The following is a 23,187-nucleotide window of genomic DNA, read 5'->3' as shown; positions in this document are numbered from 1 at the left end:
CCTACCCAACCCCATGAGCTGGACACTAAACTTTTGCTTAAGCTGTTCTTTTTATTTTATGTCTGAAATCTTCCTCTCTCCATCTTTATATATGTCGCCTAGCAAAATCATTACTAATCTTTCATGTGTGCCTCAGTTACCATCTCCTCTGAGCAGGTGCATATCTAAAGGTGAAGCGACAGAACCAAGAACCTTGAAGCCAAGCTCCTTCTGTCACTCCACATCGCAGAAGAGTAAGAGAGAGAGAGAGCAAAGCAGAAATTTGGCTGCAGTTTTCTCATGATGTCACCTAACAGTATGGAACCCTATGTGCCAGGCACTGTGGACGAGGTTAGTTGGCGTGGGGTGACCAGACAGCCTGGTGACTCGGGACATCTTATACTCAATGTCCCAGGGCGATTATTTATAGTTCCACCTTTCCCTCTCAAAATTTCCCTGGTTTACAAGAAAAACTGCAGGTTCTCCTGATTTTTCAACAATAGCTTTGTGAGGCAGATGTTATTATTAGTCCCATGTTACAAAAGAAGAAACTAGGACTCAGAGAGGTGACGTGACTAGCCTAAAGTCACACGGCTAGGAAGAGCTAGAACCCAAACTGGAATCCTGACAGATTCAGCCCCTATCACGGGAGGTAGAATACTCTTCATCTCCAAGAATTAAAGACGAGACGGCGATGTGTCATCAGAAGCCTGGGAAACATTTGGACACTGTGAATGGCTCTACAGAAGTCAGGGTTGGATGTGATCCTTTCATCTATTCATTTAATATGTGGTTATTGGGCATGAGTGTGTGTTAGCACGCACGTGCAGAGTAGTGAGTCTGCACACACACACACACACACCCTCTCTGCCCCTAGCAAGTATGAATTCTGGAGGGGAAAACAGATGAGTGACCACACTCATTACCCTACCAGAGCTTTCTCCCATAGTCCCATTTAATTTTTAAAAAGAGGCCGAGGAACTTCCCTGGTGGTCTAATGGTTAGAACTTCACTTCCAATGGTGTGGGTTCAATCCCTGGTCTGGGAGCTAAGATCCCACATGCCTCATGTCCAAAAAACCAGAACATAAACAATATCACAACTAATTCAGTAAAGATTTTAAAAATGGTCCACATCAAAAATAAATCTTGAAAAATATTATGAAAAAAAAACCAAACAAACAACAACAACAACAAAGGCCCAAACAGGTGTCTTTCCAGACAATTTTTTTCAGTGGCTGTGCTAATATACAGCCCAGGTTCTTCCATGGCAGGAACTGGTTGAGGGCAGTAGCAATCCTTTAAATGAGAATTATACTTTAGAGCTTAGCAGAAGCCCCATCTGGGTCACAAGAATCTTTATGTCACCTTCCTGGTAGTTTACAATTAGTTTACAATTTCCGTTTACATGTAGCTTCTTCCCTAAGTTTTCTTGTGGACTTTTTTCCACTTAGGTTTTAAATATACTTGTTTAATGAATTTCCTATTTATTCTTAATATGTTGAATTCTAGGTATTTCTTTTTTTTTAATAGCTCTGCTTTTTAAATACCTCTGAATTCTTGGCATTTTTTTTTAATAGCTCTGGTATTTTCTTTTTTAAAAAATATCTCTGTTTATGCTGCTACACCTTACATGATGTCCAAGGCAGACATCGCTAATCAATCAGGACCCTCCTGCCCATAGAGCCTGAAGAGGCTCCAGTGCTCATTGCTTTCCCCGCAAAGCTCCAGGCAGCCACTACAATCAATCAGGAATGGAATATACAATGAAACCCATTTATTTTTACTATCTTTGCATCTACTCAAATGCCTTAAAGGCTGAGATGTATATTTGATTCTTCTTTACTTATCCCCTGTCCCTCAAGGCAGGTCTAAGGCTGAGACTTTCCTCGTGCAGTAGGGGAATTAACTGTTCTGTGGGAGGCCAAGTCTGAGCCCATCTGTCTGCCCACAGGGCTCTACTTATTGGGCTTTGGAAAAGGGGCCAAGACTCCTGAAGCGAGGAGAAGAGAAAGAAGAAAACAGCTCCAGTTAAGTGTCCCTTTCTCCTTTTCTTCTCTCTCCTCTTGCAAAAAGAAAAGAACAATACCAGCCAGCTGAAAGCTCATTAATGCACTTGACCTTCCGAAAGAAAATTAATTCCAACTTCACACCTACCGGCTGTGTTGCTCAGCTTTGTCAAAACGTTGGCATCATTAGAGAGGAGATGACATGGCTGGAGGGCTCCGAGAGTCTGCCACCTCCCTACGCTGGGCTGAGTGAGTAGGAGCTGGCAGGAAGCACGCGGAGGCGCCGGCCCTGTCAGCTTTTCACTGTGGATTAAGCTCTCTGCTGTTGGCTCTGGAAATTGTTATCACTGTCGAGCTGCCCCAGTGATTCTTACCAGGCTCCCTGACAGCACAGGCCCACAGAGCAGCAGCCTTGAGGGCCTTCTGTTGGAGGGAAGGCAGACTGTGTGTGTGGGGGTGGGTGGGGCGGGTTGTAGGAGAATGTGTGTCTGCATGTATCAGTGTCAGCGTGTATGAACATGGGTGCGTGTGTGTGCACATGAGGATATGGGCATCTGTGTGTGTGAATGTGCATGCATGTGCATGTATGTGTACAGCTACACTCAAGTGGGGACCTAGAAGAGCGTGCTCGGGTATCTGTGTCTGTGTGTGTACATCTGTTGTTGTTTAGTCGCTAAGTCATGTCCAACTCTTTTGTGATCCCACAGACTGTAGCCCGCCAGGCTTCTCTGTCCATGGAATTTCTCAGGCACAAATACTGGAGTGGGTTGCCATTACCTTCTCCTGGGGATCTTCCCGACCCAGGGATCAAACCCACATCTCTCCTATCTCCTGCACTGGCAGGCGGATTCTTTAGCAATGAGCCACCTGGGAAACTTGCATGTACATTTAGGTGGATACAAATGTCATCCTATGCATTGTGAGTACATGTGCCTTGCCAAGTGCATACATACATGTGCATAAGGGGACACATGTGCAAACATGTTCAGAATGTGTGTGCTCACGGATATGTATATGTATGTGAACAAAGCAGAGGGACTGGGTGCAAGTTTAAGGGTGAAACTGTGAACATGTGTGAACATGTGATGGGGTGTATGTTTCTACGTGGACATGTCCACATTCACGTGTACAGGAGACTGTTTTCAGTGCTACAAGATCACCTACAAGTGTCAAGGCATGTCTGAGTATGAGCAAATCATAGACACCAAATCCCTCTCTCATTTTTTAATGATGCTATTTGATATTGAAAAAAGTTAAGGGAATTATGGTGACAAGTGCCAGAACTTCTTAGATTCTTAGACTCATTTTGATTTTAAACGATTATTTTGAAGTTTAGGAGAGCTGGAGAGAACATGTCTTTTCATTGTTTGGAGCCTAATCTGGCCCCAATGAACACATGGGCTGTGACATTGTACATGAAAGTGTGTACGTGTGTGTGTGTGTGTGTGTGTGTGTGTGTCCGCACGCATGCAAATCCATATTTGTGTGAGTATTCATATAAGAAGTAACTGTTGCCTGTGTAGGTAGTTCTCCATCATGTTCTGGTTCAAGTTTCAGCTGAATTTATGTATGAATTGGAAATATATGCACTGTTTCATCTGTATCAGGTACCATTTCAGGTGCAGGAGAGAGAGACTGAGAGAGGGAGACTGAGAGAGAGAGAGGTAAAACCCTGTTTGTGTCCTTGAGAAGTTTCCTCTTATTTTCCAATTCTAAATATTTACCAGGAGATCCTCGTGGCTCTAGATGGAGTTGGATTCTGAGGACATGTCCAGGCTCATCAAGAAGCTGTTATTGATTAGTGATGTCTGCCACAGACGTGGGATGTGAGGTTTGTAGCAAGTATGTCATTTGCCAGAGAATCAGAATATCACACCTAATATGGCTCTCTGTAATCCCGGGTTCAATGTCTTCATTTTATAGCTGGGTAAGCCACGGCAGAAAAGGAGAGGGAGTTGCTTAAGCAGCGCTTATAGTGAAGGAAGCGAGGCGCCTAGGCTGCAGAATTTAAGGAGACACTCAGGTCTGTGCAAATGCTCCCCTCACCTGCCTGACCCTGACAGTGAGTGCCTCCTTAAATGTGTGCCCTAGATGTCTCATTTGTTTCACCTTAATCCCAGCCCCGGCTCAAAGTCACATTGAAAGAATCACCATGTGCTCTATTTGGAGACAAAGTTCAGTGACTCTACTTACAAGCACTTGTCTGACTGAAAGTAATAGAAATCAACTGAAGCTTAAGAAAAATGGGAATGGAGTGTCTCAAAGAACCCAAGAGCAGAGGTTTAAGTAGGGTGAAGAAAGGTCTAGAACCGGGACCCTGGACAGAATTCGATCTCTGTTTCTTACACTAGTTTCCATTATTCTTTCTGGGCTGAGTGGCTTTCCCTGCTCCACCAGTTAGCAATTCTGTGCATGTCGGAAATTTTCTTGCTTTTTTCATCTATATAATGAGAATATTATTCATCACTTCCTTACCTCCTTACCTGATAGGACTGTAAGGTGTAATATATGTAAATCATCCAAGTGGCTGACAGACTAAGTGATATCAGTCATCCTCACCCACCTCATCACCTCCACCATTACCACTTTGTCTCTTCCTCCTCACCATCACCACCATCATTGTCATCACGTCATCATTACTAACACAATCATCATCATCATCATCATTGCTTCGTGGAAAAGCACTCTGATTTGTCCACACTGGGCTAATTCTGATCCAGTTAATTATGGCCACGTTATATATGGAACTTCTGGGAGCCAATCCCTGTTGAGTGTTGGCAGCTGGTGGTTAAGGGTATGAACAAGGCAAATGCTCCCAAGTTCTGGGGTAGTCTCTGGTTTGGTTTTGTTAGAACAGCACAGTAGGGGGTTCTCTGCTGTTCCATTTGGATCTGTTGTTCAACCCTTCCCCTTACCTGCTGAAGATCCCAATAATGGTTCAATCTGCTCTACAATCATTCCTGCCTAGCTGCAGGTTTTGAGGTTTAAGTCCATTAATTAGTCCATAATTGATTCTAATCTAGGGGATGCCACTGAGTCCGCTGGATCCAGGGCAGGTAGGATTTTGTGATGCAGGGGTGGCAGGGGTGAAAGGACAGTAGAACCAGGGAAGGTCTGAAGCTCTGGGTATTGCTGAATCTTGATGGAGGTGGGGGAGAGGAGAAATCCCAAGTAGAATGAGGACCCAGAAAAGGAAGATGGCAACAGAATGTGGAAGGGAGTCTTGAGTACAGTGGCTCTGTCTGATAGAAAAGAAGAAGAAAAAGAAGGGGGGGGGGCGGAAAGGAAGGGGAGGAAAAAGAAGAAGAGGAAGAGGACGAAGGAGAGGAGTGAACAAAAGCAGCAGCAGGTGTAGCTGATGAGAAAAATTAAAGCTGCTGCTGTTGATACATCAATGAAACTGATAATGATGAACATGAAGATAAGATGTTTCTGAGTGACACTCAGCCTCGGGGAAGCCGAGTTCTAATTAACACAGACTTCTGGAAATGGCCTCTTTCTCCCTCATTATGCTCGGATCTGTAATGCACACCTGCCCTCTGCGCCATCCCCCAGGTCCCCCTCACCCAAGAAGAAAAGGAAGAACCCTGAGGGCTCCCCTCAACAATTTCAGAGTTCTGGTTCAAAGGAGGGTGCTCGGGCTTGGAGAGCTCTGCCCTGTGGTGGAAAGGGGGCTTTGAGGGCAGCTAGTAAATCATTTACCCAAGTGGCTGGACAGAGGAAATTGCTGATCCCATATCACCAACCCCTGAAGGCGGAGACGAGGCCCCCGTAACACAGGCTTGTCCAGGGGTGGAAAACAGGGTAGTGGCCTTGCTTCCAATGCTGATATGAATAGATTTCATTTCTTTTATCCAAAAAAGCCGTGGAAACAGTAACTAAACCAACTTCCGTGTATTGAGGGATCATCATTTACTGGGTGCTGTCTTCCGCTTTTACATATCCTTTGATCTTCACATGAGCACTATGAGAGTGTTGTTTTTTTATTCAATTGAAGCTTATGAAATTGCTGACATTCAAACATTGCTGAAGTATAAAACTGTCAATTTCATATGATTCAATCTATTATTGTTGTTGCTACTGGAGTCTCAGAGGGGTGAAATAATTTACCCAACGTTACCCAGCTGCAGTGTTAGGCTAAGCTCCTTACCCTGATTAGGAAGTTCACATGTCCTGGATACTATTACTTCCCCAGCCTCCATTCATAGCTGCTTCCCTCTCTCCACTTCGAGTCTCCATTTCCTCACTTGTAACCGAGGCTGTGACAAAGAAACTGCCATTTGCTAAGCATTTAGTAGGTTCCAGCACTGTGCTGAGTACACTACCCTTGTCACCTGATTTTCTGCTCCTAGCCCCTCTGTGATACAGGAGTTGCTCAGAGCCGATGCATGCATAGGCCTGAGCTCTGTGTCTGCAGATAGTAGAAGCCCAGCTAATGTCCATATTCTTATGACCCCTCTTTCAGGAGCCACAGCATCAGAGCAGGAGGGAAGAGTACACCCTGTGACCAGGAATTAAGCCACCTTCCTCCTGGAAGCCACACCCTCCTGGCCAGGTGAACACATGCCAGGCATGCAGAGGTCCCTCCTGTGGGTTCATTCCTGGGAAGCGAGAGGTGGGAGAGGAAGGCAAGTCTTCCAGATATCTTATCATGAAACACTGACACATCTCAGTGGATGTGTCATGTAGATGACCCCTCACAGTGGGTGAGTTTGATGGGATGTTATGCCAGATACCCTCCCTACAGCACCTGTCTAGGAATGAAAGGAGGGGTCAGAAGGAGGCAGACACTTGTCTTGCACTTTGGGTTATTCGGAGCCCCTTGTTCTATTGTTGGTTCTTTGATCAAGCCATTCATTTGCTAACCATACAAATGAATGTTGTACCACTGTTCTAGGCATGTTCACGAGCTTCTGATCTCGCCGCTTGCAGATTTGTGTGTGTTTGGCTCCCTGAAGGCTGTAGCTTTAAACAGTCCCCAGGCAGCCACTCTGCCAGCAGCTTGGTCCAGCTCCCTGTATGCTGTAGGTGCTTTGACGCTGACGGGTGAATTAGATTGTGTTACACTGAGGAAGGAATGGAGTAATACACCTGACAATGCAGGAGACACGGGTTCGATCCCTGGGTCAGGAAGATCGCTTGGGAAGGAAATGGCAACCCACTCTAGATTCTTGCCTGAAAAACCCCATGGACAGAGGAGCCTGCTGAATTACAGTACATGGGGTGGCAAAGAGTTGGACACAACTGAGTGACTTGCACACATGCAAGGAAGGAATGACTACTCGCTCCAGTACTTTTGCCTGGGAGATCCCATGGACAGAGGAGCCTGGTGGGCTACAGTCCAGGGGGTCACAAAGAGTCAGACACGACTGAGTGACTAACACGCACACACTAAGGAGCACGGTACTGACCTCTGTGTGTTTTAATCCACGCACATCGTAGGCACACTGAAATATCCAGATGAATATTTGTCAGATGGAAGTGAATTGGAGCATAGATGTTCACATTTCTTCCCCAGTCTGGCTGGGGTTTGGGGAGAGGTGGGGTAGGGCCTGTTTTTATTTGCTGTCGCTTTGGTTTGATTTTCACCATATCGACTTCCCTGGAAGGGAAGGGGCCCCTCAGGTGAATGGCGAGGAACCCCAGATCAGGCCTGGCTTATATTCTCATAACTTTCTCATATTACCAGCTCTGGATACCACCACACAGGCCACCTCATTGTGTAAAAAAGTCCCCCCAGATTCCTGCTGGACCGTGCGACCATCCTAACTTCCCCCAAAACAAATCCCCTAAGCATAACCGCCAGGAATTCCCTAAAGTGAGTGACCCTCAGGCACACAAGAGGTGCACCAGAAGCAAAAAATAATAGACGGCCTTCATTCGCCTGAGGCCCGTGATGCAATGCCATAAAGCATATGATTTAGGATATTAAATGCCGTTGGTGATGAGAACGTCGTGTAAGATTTGCTTTGCGACGTCTTTCTTCTCAAAGTGTCATTAAAAATGATTTATAGGGGAGCCTGAGTCTAAGAAACAACACGATTAGAACTGAGGGTTGGGGAGATCGGGTTTCCCAGGCAGTCCTGCCATGCTGTCCCAGGGAAGAAAAGCCTGTGAGCGACTGCAACCAAATGCTTCAAAGTCGAGTGCATGCGTGCAGAAGGAACACGGGTTCCCTGCTGAGGGGAAAACAATGAAGCCTTGTGGGACACTGTAAAGTGCTTGTTTCAAAAGGTGAATTCCAGAGGGCCAGCCTGGAGGAGGCTTCTTTGCAGAAGCCCGGGGAAGTGAGGTTTCACCCAAGACCACACTGGCCGCTCTCCAACCTGGACTTGGAATGCTGCTGTCAGCTTTTTACATAATAAGGACATAAAGGTCGCATGTGTAGTTTATCTTTATTACGTGCCTGGCACTTGACTCAGCAACCCTAGGAAATCAAATGTTATTATCATTCCTATTTCACAGATGAGAAAACTGAGGCCGAGAGAGGTGATGTTTCTTGCTCACAGTTGCCCAGTTGGCATGAGAGGATTTTAACACAGGCAGCCACACTCCAGAACCCAGAGGCTTAACCCTCCATATCCACAGAGTCGTAACTTCTAAAGTTATGCCAAATATCCCTTTTGCTTCACTCTGTCCATATCTCTGTCTCCCCAAAAGTTGCCATTAACTAAGCACCAACTATGGGCTGTTCCCCTGGGCGCTTGCTCTATGTTATGCTTGATCTTCATTACAACTCTGCCAAACTGGAGGTGTGCTTGACCCTGTTCCACAAAAACTTGAGGAGTAAAGTCCCATATCGAATAAGTAGCTAAGCAGGGAATAAAATCAAGTTAGCCTGATTTCAAAGGAAACTGGTTTGCCTGGAGGCTGTGTTATGCAGAACGTCACAAGGCGTCATTTTGGGGTCTGAGGGTTAGTATGCTTCTTATAGAACGGAGTCTTCTGACCTGTAAGAAATCTCTAAGAAATCACGGCAGGGTTTAGAAGAGTGGGTTTGGGGCTGGGAGGCCTTCTGCCGCCTGTCTGCTTTGAGGTCTGCATTGCCTCTGCCTGGTGGACCAAAAAGGTTGTGCTCCTCTGGTTGGGCTAGTTGTCTGAGGACAACCTCCACTATCTTACAATTATGGCTTCACTGCTGATGCTACTGTGGTATGTTAGAGCAGCTTTCCCTTACAGAAGTCTCCATAAATGTTTGCTGGATGTACCAAATGAAGAGAGCTTATGACAGAAGGAAACGTTTGAAGCAAGGAAAGAGAAAAAGAGGAGAAAAACACTTCATCCAAAATTGCAAATCAGAGAAATGGCCACAGACTTGTTTTGTGTCATCCGTTTGGTGTTTGCATCAGTCATGGTAAGTTTGATTATACTGCAGCAACAAATAGCCCCCACATTTTCGGAGCAAAATAACATTTACTTCTTGCTCTTGTAACATGTTCATTGTGTTTCTGCTGGCGGTGGGGTCAGTGGTGGTTCCTTTGCTGGTTTATTATAGTAACTCAAGAACTGAGGCAGACTTCTCAGCACTCAAGTGCTCCCATTGTAACTGAGGCAATGAGAAGGATCTGGAGGGGATGCTGCACTGGCTTTTATAGTTTCCACCCGGCAGTCATGGGAGATTTCATTGGCCACAGTGAGTCACATGACCGTGCCCAACTTCAAGGGCACGTCCATCTTGTTCCTGGGCAGGGCCACCTCCAGAAATATCTGCAAATGGCACCAGTGAGAACCCCAACATTTATGCAGTTTTTGGTGGTGGTGGTGTAGTCACTAAGCCGTGTCCAACTCTTGCAACCCCCTGGACTGTAGCCTGCCAGGCTCCTCTGTCCATGAATTCTCCAGGCAAGAATACTGGAGTGGGTTGTCATTTCCTTCTCCAGGGGATCTTCCCAACCCAGGGATCAAACCCAGGTCTCCTGCATTGCAGGCAGTTTCTTTACCAATGGAGCTACAAGGGAAGCAGTGAAGGGCATTTGTAACCAGATATTTCTATGAGCTCAGAGATCTAAGAACTGGGGAGTTTGGCAGCAGTGACCCAAGCCGTGGTGACCCTTAGAAGAGGCATACATGCTCCATGTTGCTGCTGGCCCCACGTGGCCCACTTCACTCATCTTGGTTAGGTGCCTGGCTCCTGGGAGCATTTGCCGTGCAGACGTCTGGTTTGGAAGGATGAAAGGTGCCGCTCCAAACTCGCTCTGCATTTCATTCCCATCACCAGATGCGCTTGTAATCTATTCCCACCCTAGAGATGAATAACGCTAATACCCTGGAGGTGCTTTGCACAGTCCAGGGATAAGACCTGCTGGCTGTAGCGCTCAGGTTTGTTGGCAACAGTGGGATTGCCTAAGCCCATGAAGGGTGTGTCTAGGGGATTCATGAAGTTGGGGGAGGGAGTATGAGGAACTGCAGAGCCCACGCCCCTGGTGAGGCCATATCCAGCCAGTGGGAGCTAAAGGGGGCAGCTGCTTCTCCTGGAAATCTCCTGTTTCCTTTGAGCTTCTGCTGCCCATACAACTCCTCTGGGTTCCCTGCAGCCCCATATGAAAGAGGTGCAAGAACCTTTCTGTGCAGTCAGCAGCGTGGGGTTGAGCCAAGTGTTGTGTTCTCACCCAGTAGGGGTAGAGGTAGAGGGACTACAGTGGGAAGATGTAAGGTTGTACTCAGCAAAAGAGAGGACATTAGTCAGGGGTGGTGTTGTTGCTCAGTCACTCAGTCATGTCTCACTCTTTGTGACCCCATGGACTGCAGCCTGCCAGGCTTCCCTGTCCTTCACCATCTCCAGGAGCTTGCTCAATCTCATGCCCATCGAGTTGGTGATGCCATCCAACCATCTCATTCTCTGTCATCCCCCTCTTCTCCTACCTTCAATCTTTCCCAGCATCAGAGTCTTTTCCAATGAGTCAGCTCTTCACATCAGGTGGCCAAAGTACTGGAGGTACAGCTTCATCATCAGTCCTTCCAATGAATATTCACAATTGATTTCCTTCAGGATTGACTGGTTTGATCTCCCTGCAGTGCAAAGGACTCTCAAGAGTCTTCTCCAGCACCACAGTTCAAAAGCATCAATTCTTTGGCGCTCAGCCTTCTTTATGGTCCAACTCACACATCCATACCTGACCACTGGAAAAACCATAGCTTTGACTAGATGGAACATTGTTAGCAAAGTAAAGTCTCTGCTTTTTAATATGCTGTATAGGTTGATCACTACTTTTCATCCAAGGAGCAAGTGTCTCTTAATTTCATGGCTGCAGTCACCATCTGCGGTGATTTGTAGGTTAGATTATGTTGCAGTAGCAAACCACCTCAGAATCTCAGTGACTGAAAACAACTAGAGATTATTCTCACACACTACTTTCACTTCACCTGACATATGGATCTTGGGTCAGCAGGACCCAAGCCACCTTGGCTCCATTTCTGGTAGCCACTTATAGTAGGATAATGAATTAGCCACCATCTTCAAAACTGTCAGTCTCCCTCCTAAAGTCAGAGAGCTCTGGAGGGTGCCAGTTAATCAAATCTCCTGTCCAGAAGTGGACAGGGAAATCTCCTCTTCCCCGCTTCATATGCCCCACTCAGGTACTAGGGGGCCAGGAAATACAGAGATTCAGATATATTTGCTTAACAAATTTGTGAATGACAACCACATTGGGAGGAGAGGCTATTGCTTTAATAACCACTACTACTAAAAAGACAGTATTAGACAAGGTTTTAAGTGTCATCAACAATTCAATGCATCCATCATCAAGGCCACCAGACCTCTGTACTCGCGGGTCCAACTGCATAGACCACCACTCCCTCTCCTCTTTGATGCGCTGCTTCTCATCATGCAGGCTAACTGCCATCATCTTGTAGAAGGCCTTCCTGATCACTCTGTCTCAACTGACTCCTCTTTGCAACCGCCCCCCACCCCACCCCATCCCACACATCATGTTTGAAAATTTTTCTTTATAGTCCTCATCACTCTCTGGGCTGATCTTTCAAAAAATTCATGTGTTTGTATATATTTATTGTCTTTGTTCGTTCTCTCTCATGAGAATGCAAACACCATCAAGGCAGAAACGGGTAGTCTTCATGGCTATATTCCCATCATCTTGGGTAATGGCCAGAACATGGCAGGTGCTCAATAAAGCCCTGTGAAATAAATTAGAAAAAAATACATGCCCCCTAAATATGCATGGATGAATGTAGGAACGACTGTGACTCACAGAACGCGTACTTTTCTACTCTCCTCATTCACCTCACCAGGCAAGCATTAGGATCAGTCCCATTCTGCAGAGGACTGAAACTCAAAGAAGCAAAGTGATTTACATGAAACCAGAACTAGAACATGAGAGAGTCTATATTTAAACCAGGGCTTGCTGAAGCTTCTGCCATTTCTGTTGGGCTGCCCTGGCCCTCAAAAGGCAGCTATTTATGAAGCCTCCAGGGTTTTAGGCCTGGGGCTAACTGCCAAGGGGAGGGGATAAATTCTAACCCATGGTCTTTGCCTTCTTTTCAACAGAATTCCTCTTTACTCGCCTAAGGTTTCAGTGATTCCCTTTATTTAATATTTGCTATATGGGTAGTAGAAGGTTGAAAGCTGGACCTCTAGAAAGATACATCCACATCCTAACCCTCTTACAACCCATGAGTGTGGCTTTACTAGGAAAAAAGGGTCTTTTTTATTTTTCTGGTGGAGAAAGAGAAAACTAGGGAAGGGCAAAAATTCAGAAACTAAATGAAGAAAGGAAAAAGTGATCAACTGGAACAAATGCTGAGAGGTTTGATTAAGATGAGGCAATGAGAACTGACGATGGGTCTGATAGGATGTGGATGTTGGTAGCGAGGGGTGGGGGGAAAGGGTCTTTATCAATATGAGTAGGGCTTCCCAGTAGCTCAGTTGGTAAAGAATCTGTCTGCAGTGCAGGAGAGCCAGGTTCGATTCCTGGGTTGGGAAGAGCCCCCGGAGAAGGAAATGGCAACCCACTCCAATATTCTTGTCTGGAGAATCCCATGGCTGGAAGAGCCTGGCAGGCTACAGTCCATGGGGTCTCAAGAGTTGGACATGACTTAGCGATTAAAGCACCACCGCCACCATGAAAGAAGGTTCAAGATCTCAAGGTGTGGACTTTGCTGGTGGTGCAGAGGTTAAGACCCAGCACTTCCACTGCAAGGGAGTGGGTTCAATCCCTGGTTGGGCAACTAAGGTCCCACATGCCATGTGGCATGGCCAAAAAATAAAATCTAAAATAAAATAATAAATGCTTTTTAAAAAAGTAAAAAAAAGAAAAAATAATTAACAAAATAATATCTCAAGGTGGACTCATCCTGGATTACCCAGGTGGACTCTAACCTCAAGGACAAGTATCCTTAGAAGAGAAGGATGAGAAGAAGATGAAGACACAGGCACAGAGGAAGCTGGAGGCAGAGGTTAGGGTTACGTAGCCATGAGCTAAGAAAGCCAGCAGCCACCAGGAGCTGGAGGAGGCCAGCAAGGCTTCTCCTCTAGAGCCTCTGGAGGGAATCCAGCCCTGCTGACACCTTGATTTTTGGACTTCTGGCCTCCAGACTAAGAGAGAATAAATTTCTATTAGTTTAAATTAAAGCCACCAAATTTGTGGTTATTTGTTACAGCAGTCACAGGAAATTAATACAGGTTCATATCTCAGACACGATAAAGTTGTATAATTTGGACACTGGCTTGTATTCATTAGAAACATCAGCGCTCCAGCCCTTTGCCCATGTCCTCAGGTGCCCCTTGCCCCATGCTCACTCATGTTTCCATGTCCCACGCCTCCATCCAAGACCATGGTCCGGCAACCTCATAGCAGACCTGGTACTATGACAAAGCCCTCTGTAACCTTCCCTGGCAGTTCGCATTACTCCCTCCCAGGTATCTGTGCTCTGTTGGAGTCCAGCACCGTACTCACAGTATAAGATAGAAGCAAAGTGCAGAGAACTTAGAATACAGTGACTGTTTTAAATCCCGGCTCTGCTGTTCACTGAGTCTTGGTTCCCTTTTCTGTAAAATGGACTCAATCTTAACTTCATGGAGTTGAGATTAGGCTTCAGTGGGCAAGTGTCTTTAAAGCGCTAAGCAGAGTGCTGGCATTCAATGCATGCTTGCAATTATTGCTATTATGGGACCAATTTGAGAAATATAATTATTGGAGAGCTATGTGAACTCATCCGGCTCAATTGAGTTTAATAAACTCTGCTGAGATGCTGTGGGGATGCACAGTGAGGTAGGATGCTGCATGTGCTTCGGAAGAAATGGCTGAGGTGCTCATCATAAAGTAATTACACTGGGCTAAATGGTTCGGCTTAAGGAAGGGCAAGAGCCCTGCCAAAATAGCCAAAGAGCCTGTCTAAGGGGAAAAATCTGAGTTAGAGTCCAGTTTAGTAAAAAGGAAAAGACCACATCTTAGATTAAACCCTGTAAGAAGCATATAGAGAGTAAAAGTACTTCCATATTTCTGTTCAACAAACCAGATGGCAAGAAATGTAAAATCAAGCTTATTAGGAGAAGACAGAAGAAACACATTTAAATGACTGTTTTCATCTACGCACAGCATGACATTGATGAAAATGCGAATTACAGTTGTTAAAAGGAGGATCTTTCACCAAGAGATGTCTTTGGTTACATGGTTCAACATTCTTTTTTTGGTCTAACACTAGAAGCAGGTCCATGTGACATGTCAGTGTCTCGATCAGTCTTTGAAAATTAATGGTCGAATCAAAGGCTGTCAGAAGGCCCTCTTCTCCTCTTGGCCTTTAAAAGAAATATATTAATTTGCACATCATGTTGTTCCCCAGCATTCCAGCTGCCATCTACTATTCTCCCATGGAAAAAGAATTCTCCAGAATGCCCACAAGTGTGAGCGTCACTGTCATTTCTCGTTGGGTTTTGTTTGTTTCAGGCCGTACATGTCCAGGCTGTGTAATATGGCTTCAGTGCCTTCTCATTAATAAACCCAGCCTTCAGCATGTGGCAGCTTCCATTCTTGCCATCCTCGGCACTATTCAAAGATGCTTTCCACTCCTCTGATTGGTTCACATCGACCCTCCAACCTCATTAACCTGAATCCCGTCTCTCTTCTCCCCAGGGGGAGGAGAAGCACGCCAGCCCTTCATCTTCCCCATTCCTCTTCCTCTCCACAGGCTGGGACAAACTCTCTGGAGAAATTCTCTGGTGTCAGGCATTGCAATCACCGGTTTCCTCAAGCAGAGTTCTGCCTGAGATGATGGGGGTGTGTTTTTCATTTGAAATGAGTCCACATCTGGGACTCACTTAACTTGATTTGGGAAGACCTGTGTTTCTGATCCAAAAAAACAAAACAAAATTTTCTTTTGGTGAAAATAAGCCTGATTTTTTTTTTTCCTTTTGGTGTGGATTGATTTGTCTTCCATTAGATTTAGCTTAGAAGGAAAGAAAGAAGAGAAGGAGAGAGAGAGAGAGAGAGAGAGAGAGAGAGAACAATGAACACTGAATCGACTTAGCTTAAGGACTGCCTTTCCTTGCTGGCTGATGAGGCCTTACGTCTGTGGACTGATTGAATTATCCACTTCCATTGAAAGGGAGAAGGCAAGGATGGAATCCTCTTCCTGATTGCTGTCCCTTTGGGTTTCCTGCCCAGAAAAAAGTGGTGCAGGATGAAGGGAAGGCTATTAGAAACCACAAAGAAGAAAAATCAACTTGTGTATTGGCTAGCCTGAATTACCAGGGTATATATTCCGAACTTTATTCCATAGTAACTGCAGAGCCCTAGAGGATATCTGGATATCAAAAAGTGTAATAAGCCCCACCCCCTAATGCATCTCTTTACTAAGACATATAGAGGATGCACCCAATATGAGAGAATCCAAGTGTGAAAATCAGATGCATGTTGGGGATGTGAAATGACATACCGAGATGATGATTTAACATAATAAAAAAATCATTTTCCCCCACGAGAATAACTGTAATTTAAAAAGTTAGCTAAACCCTCTACTTAAATTTTTATCTAATTTACAAAGAATGAGTGCTATGTATTTTTTCACTATAGTGTCTAATACCTACATCCTCTACTTAAATTTTCATTTAAATTTCCAAAGAAATGGGGCTTCCCAGGTGTCTCAGTGGTAAAGAATCTGCCTGCCAATGCAAGAAACATGGGTTCTATCCCTGGGTTGAGAAGATCCCACATACCAGGGAGCAACTAAGCCTGTGTGCCACAACTACTGAGCTTCTGCCGGATAGACCGTGCTCTGCAACAAAACAAGCCACAGCAATGAGAAGCCTGCACACTGCAACCAGACAGCAACTGCTGCCTGCCACAACTAGACAAAAGCCTGAGCAGCAATAAGACCCAGCACAGCCCCAAAATACATAAATATTTTTTTAAAATTTCCAAAAAATGAGTGACACATATTCTTTTAATGTAAGTAGTTCAGCTGGTAAAGAATCTGCCTGCAATGAGGGAGACCTGGGTTCAATCCCTGGGTTGGGAAGATCCCCTTGAGAAGGGAACAGCTACCCACTCCAGTACTCTGGCCTGAAGAATTCCATGGACTCTATAGTCCATGGGGTCCCAAACAGTCAGATAGGACTGAGCGATTTTCAAAAAGCCTCTACTTAAAATTTTAATTTTCCAAAATTATGCATAGTTTTTAAAGAAATTCACCTAAAGTGGACATGTACCTGTAACTCTCAGCAACTAACTTTTGATTAAAAACAACAACAACAACACAGAAATATCATACATGTGAGAAAAAGATACACACACACACACACAGGCACACATACACATTTTAGGTATAATCTGCCAAAACCGTGCTTGTCAAACTTCCCACTACCCAAAAAATCACGGATAACTTTGAGTATGATATTTATGTATTACTGTAGCACACAATAACTGTTTAATTAAGACTGTATAAGCACAGTGGAGGGGGGAAGTCTGGAAATACACTACAAGCTCTGGCATCAGCCAAATCTGTGTTCAAATCACTGTTGTATCAATGACTACCTCTATAATCTTGAAAAAGTTAATCAATCTCATACAGATAATAACATCTACTCTATGGGCTTTTCCAAGGGTGAAATGAGCTAAGATCCTTAACACAATAACTGCTGCTTGATACATTTTTAAAAATGGTTATTTCAGAATCAGAATTATGATTAAACATTATTAAATAATGTATTGAAGCATTTAGTAGAATTCCTGGAACTCAACAAATATTCAATAATTTTTAAGGACCTGGCCAAAGAAATAATCAACCCAGACATTCTTGAGTATGTTTAATGGAAAACAAGGGTGACATCAGCTGAAGCCTATAATTAGGACAGGAAATAGCAGTCTTTAAGCTTCTTCACCAAGAGAACTGAATTTGACTTTTGTGGCAGAACCAAAAATTCAAACTGAGTTAAATCAGCTTTGGGAAGAAAATCAACCAGTTACCATGTCATAAAGACTCTCCAAACGCTTTTAGCTAACATTTGTTAAATGCTTAACGTATATCTGGCTGTGGTTCCAAGCTCTTGATTGGTATTAACTCAGTTAATGCTCACAAAAGCCCTATGACGCAGATACTGTTATTAGCCAATTTTACTGGTGAGGATGCCAGAAAACACAAAAAAGTCAGTTACTTTTCTGAGACCACACTTAGCAACTGTGCTAGAATGGGCCCAGGAGACTGAGTTTAAACATGACCTTTACTTCCTCTCACAGATCTTCTCTATGACAGATTCCACCCAAAGAAAGCCCTCTATCTAAAGATAAAAGATGCAAATACGGTAAATCGGCATTCTAAGTAACTGAAAGGAAGAAAAACAGATGAGAACTTACCTGGGAAGCCATTGTGGAAACGCTGGTTGGAAGCACCGGCGTAAGCATCTGTCAGAGTGGCCAACAGGAATGCTGCATACTGAATGGTGGTCAAAAGGTCCAATAGGAATCCTCCATACTGAAATGGTAATCTAAAAAGTCCAATAGGAGTGCTGCATACTACCTGGGTCAAATCAAACCAATTGAATGATCTCTTGTAGAACTTTGTTTGAAAATCCTTAGTGACTGAAAAGAAGGCTGCTTATTTGAGCTCAAATAGCTGTTGTTATGGAGAAGGAAATGGCAAACCCACTCCAGTATTCTTGCCTGGAGAATTCCGTGGACAGAGGAGCCTGGTGGGCTGCTGTCCATGGGGTCGCACAGAGTTGGACATGACTGAAATGACTTAGCATTAGCATTTGTTGTTAAAATGGCCTCCCTGGCTCAGTGGGAAAGAATCTGCCTGCAGTGTGAATGGGGCGGGGGGAGGGGGGGGCAGGTGCTTCAATCCTTGGGTGAGGAAGATCCCCTCTAAAAGGAAATGGCAACCTGCTCCAATATTCTTTCCTTGGGTGAGGAAGATACCCTCTAAAAGGAAATGGCAACCTGCTCCAATACTCTTTCCCGGGAAAAGCTCATGGAGTTTGTAATTTGAAAACTTTTTCAACTATGTAATTGAATTTTGACAAGTGCGTTTGAAAGAGAAGTCTAGGTTACCATAAGAGTGTAAATATCTGGATGTGATATTCAAAATATTTAACAACCAGTATAGGCTACCAACAGCTTCCCTGGTGGCTCAGTGGTAAAGAATCTGCCTGCTAATGCAGGAGACATGGTTTCAGATCCCTGGGTCAGGACGATCCCTTGGAGAAGGAAATGACAACCCATTCCAGTGTTCTTGCCTGGGAAATCCTATGGACTTACAGAGGAGCCTGGAGGGCTACAGTCCATGGCGGGGCGGGGGGGGTGGGGGGTGTCTCAAAAGAGTCAGACACCACTTAGCACACAACTTAGCGACTAAACAACAACATAGCCTACCAACGGTTCTGACTGATATAGGGCTTAAATAACTCATATGCCGGGTCAGAGTGGGTCCCTTTTAGGTAGGACTACGCTGGGCAGCAGAGGACGCAGAGAAATCTCTTGAGGAAGTGAGTTCAATTTTTGTTTGTTGTTTAGTCCCAAAGTTGTTTCTGACTCTTCATAACCCCACAGACTATAGCCTACCAGGTTCGTCTGTCCATGGAATTTCCCAGGCAAGAATACTGGAGTGGGGTACCATTTCCTTCTCCAGGGGATCTTCCCAACCCAGGGATCAAACCTGTGTCTCTTGCCGGTGATTCCTGCACTGCAGGTGGATTCTTTACCTCTGAGGCACCAGGGAAGCCTTTTATTTTGACCTAATTGTAGAGTCACATATGGTTGGAAGAAATAAGACAGAAAAAGCCTGTGTACACGTCACCTGGTTTGCCTCAATGGTGACATCTTTCAAAACTACAGTACAGATCACCACAAGGGAGTTTAAATATTTTTTAAAACATTAACCTGAATTTTGAGTAAGTTCTGCATGATCACAGAATGGAAGTTAGAGTTTACAAAATGGGGGGAAAGCGAGTCTTCTTTCCTCTGTCTTCACACACACATTTCTTCCTGGAGTCAGATATTTCACAGTGGCTTGCATGTCCTTTCTCAAAAATTTGATAAATTTGAAAACATTATAATCTTGCCTGTGTATTTTTCCATTGTACAGTGTACTATATCTACATTTTGTGCACCATGCTTGTTTTGTGTAATATCTTGGTGAACTCTATCATTAAGAAATGAACCTCAGCGACTTCCCCAGTTGGCCAGTGGCTAAGAATTCACCTTGCAATGCAGGGGATATGGGTTCGATCCTTGGTCAGGGAACTAAAACCCCATAGCTGCGGGGCAACTAAGCCCCTGTGGCATAACTAGATAGCCCAGGTGCCATCAAGAAAGATCATGCTAGCCATAACTAACAGCCAACATAGACAAATATTAACAGAAAAAAAAAAAAAAGAAGTGGACCTTCTAGAATTTGAGAAATCTAAAAAGTGTGAAAAAGGCTTTCCTGCTAGAGGAACAGCCTTTAGCCAAGGATAAAACGACACAGATGCTTCAAGAAAGAGGAAGGAGGCCACTGTGGGTGGAGGAAAGAGAAGAGGGAGGGTGGTGGCCAGATGGAACTCTGATTCTCAGACCATGGTCTGAAGAACTTTGACCTAGTGTGTACTTTCTCCACGTGGTCTGTATTCTGAGGACCAAAGTCACCTTACGGCTAATGAGGATGTTTCCCATCTCCTATGACAAACTCCCATGGCTGCACATCGACTCCTTACTGCATGGACCTGCCTGATGGAGTGAGGCTAGTTTCCTCCCAAGGTCTAGAGAAGTCACCATGGGACCTACTGATGTTCTCAAAATCCTACATTCATTCTCCAGTCCCTCTTCAGGACTTTCCCCAGCCCCTGCAGGTCTTCTCAAACAGCCAAGACAAGGCAAAAAAGGAGGGATAGGAGACAGCTATTCTTGATTTTTTTTTTTTTTTTGCTCCAATTTGCAAGAGACAGAAAGATGGAAAAATGTGCCTCTGATTATGACCCCTCTGTGCTTCCTAAAAGCTTCTTTCTGAACTTTTAAGTCTCCTCAAATTTCAAGTCCTCTCTTTTTCTTTCCTCTGTTCGTTTTTCCTCTATTTAAACTAATCTAAAAAGCTATAAAAAGCCTCCGACACTATAAATTCCCCTGTAAACCTTGGTTTTATAGGTTTAATTGCCCCTTTTTACAACACTGCGTGCCTGGGTCCTGAAACACTTCAGTTTTGCAAGACAAGTTCAAATTCATAGCAAGAGTCTGGGCCACCCTATGATGGGGTTTTGAACTCTGGGAGCCCACGAGGCACCTGGTTCTGGCCTTGGCTGAACAGTTTCTTTGCAGGCAGCTCCAAGTTGCCCCAGTTAACCAAAGGAGGCTTGTTCTTAAGTGAGAAAGTTGCCCCCTCCGTAGAGAATGCCAGGTCCTCTGAAGTCCCCTGAGGGCCCAGAATTGGTTCTTGTTGGAGAGAACTCTTATAAAAGCAACATCAATAAACAAAATATTTACTATAGCCACACAAGCAATCACTATTAATCGAGTGCCAGTAACTGCGCGAATGTCTTTTACGAGGGTAACCCTCACTACAGCTCTGGAGGTTGGGACCACCATTACTGCATGTACTACATGAGAAGACATCGAGGATCAGAGATGGAAGTTATTTGCCTGAGCTCACACCACAGGCAATGGCAAATTGCCATTCTTGTACAGTCTCTAAGTCATGTCTGACTCTTTGTGTCCCCATGGACTATAGCACACCAGGTTCCTCTGTCTTCCACTATCTCCTGGAGTTTGCTCAATTTCATGTCCATTGAAGAGGGAGGCACTGATCTTAGACACAAAATTTAAGGGGCACCAAAAACCTCAGTAAGCAAATAAGAGTTTAGTGTGATATTTTAACAAAATGAAACTGGCAAACTACGTCCTGTAGACTGCCTGCCAGATTTTGTAAATAAAGTTTTATTGGAACCAGGGCCAGGATTATGGTGAGTCAAATGAGGCTGAGTTGTACATGAGTAGGGTTGGATCTGGTCTTTACTTAAACTTTTGAAATATTTTTCATTGTGGGTCCTTGGCATTCATTTTGATTTTTGAAATACTGCACTAAAATATTATTTATCTCCATGATGGCTTTTTGGACACTACCTTAAATTTCACACCCAAGGTGAGTGCCATGCTGTCCTTACTCTAGTCCCAGCCCTGTTACACAGTGAGAAGCACTGATCCCAGCGTGGCAGTCTGTTCATCCAGGTAACCTTCAAGGTGATTAGGTGTTGTGGCCAGGATGTTACAGTTTCTCTCTAGTGTAGTCACTGCTGCTTTGAGCAGTGGCACTAAGTTGGAGCAAGTCTTCCCTGTAGACTTCACCTGCTCAGGCCAGAGAGGGCCAGTCAGGAATACCCAGAGGCCTTCAATGTCAACTGCCCTAATTTTCCCTTGTAACACTGTGTACTCATCAATACCTTCAATCCTGAAGGGGGAGGTGGGAAAACCTTCAAAATACACTTTCCCATCTCTTACATCGGCAGGGTCCACATTTTAGATCTGTTTGCATTTTTCCCCTCTGTCATTTATTATATTCCACGGAGGAGCCAGGAGCCCTGGATTTCAGTTCTAGAGTGGCTGTTGATTTCTCCTGGCCTCATCTGTCAGCTTCCCTTGTCCAGCCCATGCAGGTCCTGTTCTGGGCCCTCATACATTCTGCCCCTTCCTGCCCCTCAATCTTTACATAGACCATTCCCTTGACCTTGAATGCCTCCACTCCATCACCTCGCTCCCTCCCTTGCACACTTCTGTTCATGCATCTCCCCCCTCAGGAAGGCCTTCCTGAAAGGATCCCCACTATACCCCAGACAGGGCACCCCTGGCCCCTTGAACTTCTTCTTTGCTGCCCTGTGCACCCTGATACAAGTTTACTTCATTCTTTATTATAGTTGATTTAATCTCTGCATTTCCTACTGGCCAGTAGGCTCCAAGGGGGCAGGTCCAGGGTCAGATCTGTTTATCACCTCCTCACCACTGCCCATCACAGACCTGGAGCCCAGCTGGAACTCAATAAACACTTGTTAACTGAACAGGTGACTCTATGGCCTGTGATACTGCTCTTAACCTCCCTGAGCTATAGGATCCCACATATAGAATGAGTGTCATTTGATTTTAAAGGGCCTCTGTCATTCTACTGGAAGTCTGTGATACCATCGGGGGCCTAGTTAGGGAGGACACAGTACACTGGAGTCTGCCCAAGGCCTGGGGCTCCCATGGTTCGTGTGAGATGAGATGCATTCTTACTGACCACTGAGCCAGGGAAATGGGTCTCTTGGTCTGGTCTTTTCATCTCAGTTAAGAGATAGGAATCTCTGACAATACCAGAGATTATCCACCCTCCCTGATTAGTCTGCCTCAGACTTGGGGCCCAAGGAAACAGCTTGAATATTACCCCAATCCATGGAGGCTTCCCTGGGAGTCACTTTCCAACTCAGAGCTTCATTCTGCTTTGGGAAAGAGGATGATGTCATTGTTAGGAATTAAAGGCATTGAATGATAAGCACTGATATACATGAATGGCTGGAAATAAACTCTGTTCACGTTTAACAATATTTCAGTATGGAGTCACCTAGACTGATAGGCTGAAGGCTCACAAACACTTATGAGCAAAGCTAGTTTGTGAGGGGTAGAACATAGGACCCTGGATGAAAGGCTTTGATGTTGGGCCTGGGTCCCCCACCACTGTTTTCCTGCCCTGTCTGTATTTCAGTGGGAAAGAACAAACATACAGGGATTTCCCTGGTGGTCCACTGGCTAAAG

The 23,187-nt window shown here is 44.9% G+C and overlaps 1 long non-coding RNA gene across 2 annotated transcripts in view; it reads right to left on the bottom strand.

The window, feature by feature from the left end:
• Nucleotides 1–18,280, bottom strand: part of LOC112442045 (uncharacterized) — a 40,978-nt gene extending 22,698 nt beyond the window's left edge. Inside the window, exon 1 of one of the 2 annotated variants that reach the window (XR_009491085.1) lies at nucleotides 17,791–18,280. This is a non-coding gene — a long non-coding RNA (uncharacterized lncRNA). The remainder of the gene's footprint in view (nucleotides 1–17,790) is intronic. The other variant, XR_003030038.2, reaches the window with a different exon arrangement.
• Nucleotides 18,281–23,187: the final 4,907 nt, after the last annotated feature.

This window comes from Bos taurus, chromosome 17 (assembly GCF_002263795.3).
Source record: "Bos taurus isolate L1 Dominette 01449 registration number 42190680 breed Hereford chromosome 17, ARS-UCD2.0, whole genome shotgun sequence".
NCBI classification, from domain to species: Eukaryota; Metazoa; Chordata; class Mammalia; order Artiodactyla; family Bovidae; genus Bos; species Bos taurus.
The sequence above is the reverse complement of the archived record's forward strand: the minus strand, read 5'-3'. Positions and strand labels throughout refer to the sequence as shown.